We start from the raw sequence: 8,006 nt of genomic DNA on the forward strand, positions 1-8,006 counted from the left end.
GGAAAATCCCAGTCCTTACTAAGCCTTGGCACCAACCTCACCAGTTAATCCAGATTAATAGGAGGAGGCCAGCATTCCCTGAGGGCAGGAGACACGCCCTGGACCAGTGGCTAATCGGAGAGAGCGGACGGTGTGCCAGATGTTTGTCTTCCTACCGGTCACCCCCAAACCTCATCTGATCCTACCACACCCTCTGTGGTCAGCACTAGCCTGGTACCAGCCCTGTGGGAACCACACCGCATTGGGTTTAGCAGCATGGGGCTGCACACACTGGTTCAGGCCCTGGCTCCCAGCTTTGCCAGCACAGACCACTCCCCAACCTCGGCCACCCATTACTAACTTGTGACACATTGTGGAGTCCCGCAGTCCCTGTAGGTTAGGAGCAGCCACCACACAGCATCCCCAGGTCGCTGACCAGTGGTTACTATGACATCTACAAACTGGTCATTTGCCATTTTGTGGGGACTCCTGTCTCCTCCTGGTGGATCTGGCTTTGCCAGTGGTGGAGCTTGCTGACTGTCACAGTATCAGCACCTGGAGACTCGAACCCAGGCGAGAAGCTGGTGTGGAAGGAAATCCAAATTCAGAAGCATTTAAAAATAAAATTGTGTCTTTCGAGTGGCGGAGTCCGGAGACAACTCGCAGACATGGCACCTCGAAAGGGAAAGGAAAAGTAGGACGGACAAGTCATCGGCCTTGGACCTCGGGCGGCGGAAGAAGAGAACGTGTTCGGTGTCTGCCACATCTTTGCTTCTGTCAATGATACCTTTGTCCATGTCACTGATCTTTCTAGCAAGGAGACCATCTGCCGAGTGACTGGTGGAATGAATGAAGGTGACGGCTGACGGAGATGAGCCTCCTCCGTTCACCGCCATGTTGGCTGCCCGAGATGTGGCCCAGTGGTGCAAGGAGCTGGGTGTCACTGCCCTGTATATCAAACTCCGGGCCACTGGAGGAAACAGCATCAAAACCCCTGGAACCCAGTTAGCCCTCAGAGCTCTTGCTTGCTCAGGGATGAAAACTGGACGGATTGAGGTTGTCACTCCCATCCCCTCTGACAGCACCAGCAGGAAGGGGGGTCACCATGGTTGCCATCTGTGAAGAGGACTTCTCAGATTATTTTCTGTTAATAAATTGCTTCCTGTAAGCCTTTTCACTAAATAATAAATAAATAAATTGTTATTTTCACATAGCCAAGGAATTCTAGGAAGAGATCACAGAAGAAAGATCCCAGAAGAAAAGTGGCCAGACAAAATGCAGAGCATCCCGCTAATTTTGAAGACCAGATAAAAGAAGCAATTCTTAGCCAAGAGTGGCAAAGCCAGCCTATAATCCCAGCATTTAGGAGCTAGAGACCGGAGGGTCAGAGTTCAAAGCCAGCCTAGCCTACATGAGACCCTGTCTTAAAAAAAAGGGGGGGGGCGTTGGAGAGATGGCTCAGCAATTAAGAGCACCGGCTGCTCTTGCAGAGGATCCGGGTTCAAATCCCAGCACCCACACGGGGCCTAACAACCATCTGTAACCCCAGTTCCAGGAGATCCAATGCCCTTTTCTGTCCTCTGTGGGCACTGTACAACATGGTTGTACTTTACATACATGCAGGCATAACACTCATACACATAAAATAAACATAAATCAATCAAAAAAATTTTAATTAAAAAAGGAAAGCAAAACAGACAAGTAATTCTTAATATTACTGTTCATAAATAATGAAGTACAAATATAAATTATAAATGTTTATATATCATTCATCAATTCTTAGAGCAAAGGAAAACCTGTGTGATATTTGGAACTTTCGTATGCAATAGTCAGAATGTGCTTATACCAAAAAGTTATGACTACAAGCCAGGAGTGCTGGTTCACACTTGTAATCCCAGTACTCAAGAGGCTTCAGCAGGCAGATAGCTGCGAGTTCTAAACCGGCCTGGTCTACATAACAAGTTCCATGCCAGCCAGGGCTGCATCGTAAGGCCTTATCTCAAAACCAATATACAAATACAAATTTGTCAAATAGAATTTTAGTAAATTGAAAATATTTTATTTCAATTTTTAAAATGTTAATAAGACACGTAGGCCTGGTATGATGGCTCAGGCTTATAATCTCTGCATTAGCAGGCTGAGACAGGAAAACTGACCACACGTTTGAGGGCAGCCTGAGCTACATAGTGAGTTCCAAGTCCGAGTGGGCTATAGAGTGAGACCCTGTCTCAAGAAACAATACATATTAAGAAAATGAGATACATGATGTATAACACATTCAATATTTTGGAAATGCACAAAAAAATCGTTCAAACCCACAGGCGAGTCGTCATCTTGAGTGTTATTTTGCATTTTTTTCTTTTCTGAGACAGGGTCTCCCTGTAGCCCCAGCTGGCCTAGACTTTGTTATGTAGACCAGGCTGGCCTTGATTGCACAGAGATCTGTCTGCCTCTCCCTCCTGAGTGCTGGGGTTTTAGACATCACGCCCTGGCTGCCCTATTCTGCATTTTTAAATGGAAGTTTGGATCATCTGTGGTCAGAATCCACCTGCCTCTGCTGCCAGGTCCCAGACGTGGATGAAAAGTTAGTTCATTCCTATTACATGCGCCGGTTCCTCTCCTTGCACAGCAGTTCGTTCTTGAAAATGTCAGAGACAAGCTGGAAATGGGATAAATGTGGGGCTTTTCACCATGGTCCCACGGTTCCGGAAGGGGGTGGCAGGGGCAGGGCATCTTCCTGGGGTTCTGCCCCTCTGTCCAGTGTCCTTGCCGTGGCTATAGTCTGGCTGTTGTGTGGGGTCCTCCTGTACTTCTCTTAGCTGAACCTGGCATACAGCTTTCCCAACCGCATGATGCCTGGTACTATCCCACCACAGGATCTAAGAGCTGGATATGGGTGGACACCTCCTGCTCACAGATGCAGCTAAGTCGTCCAAACAGAACAGCAGCAGATGCTCAGGAAAGGGAGAGTGATGCCCCAGGAGGTGCTTGAAGCAGAGGTAGACTCAGGCAGAGATATCAGGAGGACAGAGAGTGGAGGACATGTTCTTCTAGAAGGAGAGTAGCAAGGCCAGGTTGAGCTAGAGAGAGACCAAGGAGGACCCAGGTGTCCTGGCCACATGTTGAGGGCTTGATGCCATCATGGAAAGCAGGAAAGCCCAGGCAGGCTTGGGGAGATGAGGTGGAGGAATCTGGACTCTCGCAGTTGACAGTGAAGGAGGGCCCTGATGGCCAGGCCCTGCAGACACATACCACCCCTACCCCCACTAGACTCAGACAGTTCCTCCCATACCAGACCTCAAGCCCTGAGCTCCAGGCCTGTGTCCAACAGCTGGTAGAAGCAGATGCCAGGGACACTGGCCCTAGTCAGGCCTGGATCCCATAGCTGCTCCTGGGCTCCTCTAGGGACTTGTTCACCCTGGCTGTCACCTTCACCCCTGCCAGTTTCCTCCAGGCAGATGGTGGGAAGGCTCCAATGCTCTTTTGACTCTGAGAGGAGGGACAGTTTGCTTCAAGAACAATGGGGTGGGATCCACCTTGGGGCAGATGGCTCCCACCCAGTGCAGGTTGGCTGGGTGATGATTTCCGGTGGCAGGTCCCAACAGGCTGCTGTTGGCTTTGAGAAATGAAGAAAAAATGTGCCCAGATGAGTAGAAGCAGTTCCTGGTGGCTTGGCAGCCTCCAAGGGCCGCACATCTGCACTAACCCCTTTCATCCTGAAGCGTGGCTCAGTCCCATATGGGGCCACCAGGCTGCCTGCATCCTGGGGAGTGGGTCACACCCGATCTCTCTGAGTTCCCCTGCACACTGAATAGGGACCACACAGTCTTGTTGAACAGAAAAGGGGTCAGCAGTGTGGTGTGGAGGGTGAGGGTGGTCAGCGGTGTGGTGTGGAGGGTGAGGGTGGTCAGCGGTGTGGTGTGGAGGGTGAGGGTGGTCAGCGGTGTGGTGTGGAGGGTGAGGGTGGTCAGCGGTGTGGTGTGGAGGGTGAGGGTGGTCAGCAGTGTGTCCCTGAATAGGACCCAGTCGCTTCCCAGTGCACCTCATTTGCCCACACATAAGGCAACTGGAGGGAACCTGGTTAGGGCCTCAGCAAGATGGAGGTGGGAGCCGCCCAGGGTCAGACGCAGGAGGCAAAGCCCTCTGCTTCCTCCAGAATCTGAGGCCTGGTTCCCTCCACCCAGCAGGAGGAACTAGCTTCTCAGAGAAGCTCCACCCAGTTACTCAGACCAGGAAACACAGAATGTTCCCACTGGGGCCCAAAGCCATGGGCAGGGAAGCTTCCCACCGGCTGCCTCCCCTGGAGGCCACTGGAGCCTCTGAGAACTAATTTGCACTGAAAGAGAGTGTGGTGTGAATTAATGAAGCCAATCAGTGAGTCCTAAGTTCATGGAGCAGCTTTGTGACCACGGACCTCAGATTACACATCCAGTGGGACTTCGTGTCTACGCGTCTTTCTAGCTCTGCCCCAGGAGATCGCCTGGCCCAGCCACACACACCTGGAGGACCCAAGAGACTGCTGTGGTAGGAGCCCATGTTAAAACTCATCACAGCTCCCTGGAGAGGCGGCAGCACACCTCAATGCCTGAGATTCTGAGGAGAAAGTCCTCCTGCAGCCCTCTGATCCTGTGTTGAGCCCCACAAACCCCTCCTGACTGCACATAAACAAGTCTAGGCAACATCCAGTCTCTTGATTGCCTTTTAAAAAAAAAAAAAATTAAAAAATTAAATCAGTGACGTACACAGTGCAAAGATTGAAAGACTCAAGGCTGGAGAGATGGCTCCCATGTGGCGGCTAACAACCATCTGTAACTCCAGTTCCAGGGGATCCGATGCCCTCTTCTGGCCTCTTCGGGCATTGCAGTGCGCATGGTGCACTTACATACATGCAGGCAAACACTCATACACGTAAAGTATTTAAAAAAATTTTTTTACGTTGATCACTTGCCTAGAGGAAACAGATCCTAAAGATTTCCCTGTCCATTTCCCTGTCCCCAGCCAGATTCCACCCACAGGCCTGGCCTCCAGTGTTCCCTCATTCTGTGTTCACTCTGCTGTTCACCTTTTCTGTTGAAGACTGAATTCCCAGCTGTGCAGGATTAAGATTTGGCTCTTACACAACAGCCCCACCCACACCCCCAGGGTGGTTATGTCACCATTGACACTGGAATCCAAATTCACTGTTTATACATCCTTATGACTCGGTCGCTGTCATTAGACCCACACCTCACTGCTAGTTTGGCGAGATGTTGACTCCTAGCTTGGACGAACCATTCTGTTTTTGGCAATTGTGTTGACTAAGCATAAGCATATTCCTTCTGTGTAGCTGGACTCTTGGATAAAATGTAAGAATCCTTCCAAATAACTAGAAGTATATGAGGAGTAGGTGAAGGAAATGCTCCTGAGCCAAAGGAAAAGGGAACCAAGGTGATCGTGATGGACACCAGCTGGCCCTTGACTGAGGCGAGGACTGTACTAAACTCAGGATGAAGGGGCTCAGATGGAACATCTCACAGATCAGAGGGAAGGCCAGGGGCCCATGTGAGGCAGTTATTATGAGAGAAACCCTTAAAGGATTACCTTTGGAGAAAAGTATTCACCAACCAGCAAAGTGAGTATATTTATCTCAGCCTGTGCTGTGGGAGAAACAAAACCTCCCTGAGAAGCCTAGGGTGGAGGCTGAAATCATACTAGGTGCGTGGCCCAGGACCCACAGCATGCTGAAAATAGCAAAAATCTGATCCTGGTTTGGCAGTGAGTCTTGCAAATACAAAGTCTTTCAGTCAAAATGTACCCTTAGCCTAGGCATAGATGTCCACAGAAAACATTGAAAATGAGCTCACAGTCATGAAATTATGACACTTAAGAGAGCAATCCATCAGCAGACACTACAAACCAAGGAATTAGTTCCCTGAGAACCTTGGGTAATGGGATGATCAGACGGCTTCAAGCAGGTGCGCACTCGTTTAAAACTGTGACAGATGTTTAAATAAGGAAATGGGCTCAAGACAGTATCATAAAGTCAAGACAGATTTGGAAAGAATGAACTTTCAGAAATGTGAAACAGGGAGTGTAAGAAAAATCTCAGTAGATAGGTTAGCTACAGAGTGGACACGGCCTCATTACAAAGCCAAGGCAACGCAGCTTCCGGAATGGGGGTTCCTTTGAGCGGCAGCTCGAGTAGGATGCGCCAGGTGGGATGAAAGGCGGGGCTTGAAGGGGAAATTCGAAGGCATTCTCGATTGAATAGCATTTTCCTTAGCATGTCGAAGGGAACATCCTCTTCTCTCCTGGCTTTTCTGTGTTGTTTTAGATGGTTGGTATATCAGATTCCTGTGCTGGTATCCCCGCCCCCCCAAACTCTCTTGGCAGCCTTAGGGTTAGCTCCGCATCCCACTGTAGCACCCCTGAGCTGTGCTCTGAGCGGTGTCCAAAGGCTTTGGTCTTTGGCCTGGGGAGCAGTTTCTTTCTTTTACTAGAACCCCTGCGGAGCGATGGGTATTCTGGAACAATGAGTGCTCCCGTTCTCCTTCTCCTCCGTTCTGCCTTTCTGCCCATTTGTAAGAATTTCTTTTCAAAGGCCATTTTATTTCATTTATGATTCTTGTGTGTGCATTTGTACAGTGTGTGTGTGGGCACCTGGGCACGCCGTAGTGCACATGTGGAGGTCAGAGGGTGACTTTCAGGAGTCCATCTCTCCGACCGTGAGTTGCAGGGACTGAATTCAGGCGTAAGACTTGCTCAGCAAACGCTTTTACAAACCACGGAGCCGCCTCACTGACCCTCTGTAAGAATTTCTTGTTGTTTGTTTCCAGACCTCATTTTCTTCTCTGAAGAACTTTCTATCTGTTACACTTCTTTTCAGTCTCTGTCCTCCAGGATGTCTCCACACACGCCTGTGCTGGCTTTCCTCTATTTAAAACCTGAGACAATTAGATTTTTTGAAATCAGTTCTCTTCTGAGTCCTACTTTGTGTCTGTTTCCTCTTATTTATTTTTATTCTATTTGTTTTTATGTGGGTGTGCAAGAGGGAGACAGCACATGTGTGTGCACACACATGCCATGGTGTGCATGTGGAGGTCAGAGGACGACTCCTGGGGGGTCAGTTGTCTCCTTTTGCCATGTTGGTTCCGGGGATTGAACTCAGATCATCACACTTGGCAGCAAGCTCCTTTACCTCCTGAGCCATCTCTCTGGCCTGTTCTCTCATTTTCAAATCCGCTTCTTGACTTTGGCTGGGATGGCTGTGCCTTTGTCTTCCATGGTAGGACATTCTGTCTAATGGGCTCTATTCATTTTGTACATTGAGTAACGTTCTAGTTTGGTTTCCTGTTGCTGTGATAAAACACCATGAACAAAAAGCAACTTAGAGGAGAAAGGGTTTATTTCATCTTAAAACTGTGAGGTGAGGTCATAGTCCATCACAGAGGGAAGCCAGGACAGGAACCTGGAGGCAGAAGCTGAAGCAGAGACCACGGAGGAATGCTGCTCACTGGCTTGCTTCCCTACCTCAGCTACCTTTCCGATCCAGCCCAGGCCCACCTGTGTGGGGATGGCAGCCTCACCATGGGCTAGACCCCTCTTTATCAATCACCAGTTAAGAAAATGTTTTGGCCAGAGACCAATTCGATGGAGACAGTTCCGCAGCCGAGGTTGTCGCTAACGGGTGTTTGATATTCTGTGCACACAAGGCTTAGCAATGGCCAAGAATCACCTTGGGATAATGGGTCTAAATGTAAAGTCAGAAAATCTTTTTCTGCTTGGAGGGGTGCAGTGGGGGAGGATAGGCTGCACCTTAAGTAGCTAACCTACTTCTCTTCCCTTCCTGGAGCCCCTTCCCCAGCCCCCTTGTGGGTTGCCTGAGTCCTGTTTGCTGATAGAGACAAGGCAGGAGCAGAGCTCCGAGTGTCCAGTGCTCCTGCTGGAGTTCCTCAGGCAGTTTTGTCTGTCCCACTCTGACTGTCCCCCTGGGTCTGGTGCCTTCTCTCCCGAAGACTGACGTGGGGAGCATTAGAATTGACATAGAT

At 49.6% G+C, this 8,006-nt stretch overlaps 1 pseudogene; it reads left to right on the forward strand.

The window, feature by feature from the left end:
* Nucleotides 1–623: 623 nt before the first annotated feature.
* On the forward strand, nucleotides 624–1,101 carry LOC103729361 (annotated as a pseudogene).
* Nucleotides 1,102–8,006: the final 6,905 nt, after the last annotated feature.

The sequence above is a fragment of the Nannospalax galili genome, unplaced genomic scaffold (assembly GCF_000622305.1).
Source record: "Nannospalax galili isolate Female #2095 unplaced genomic scaffold, S.galili_v1.0 scaffold652, whole genome shotgun sequence".
NCBI lineage: Eukaryota > Metazoa > Chordata > Mammalia > Rodentia > Spalacidae > Nannospalax > Nannospalax galili.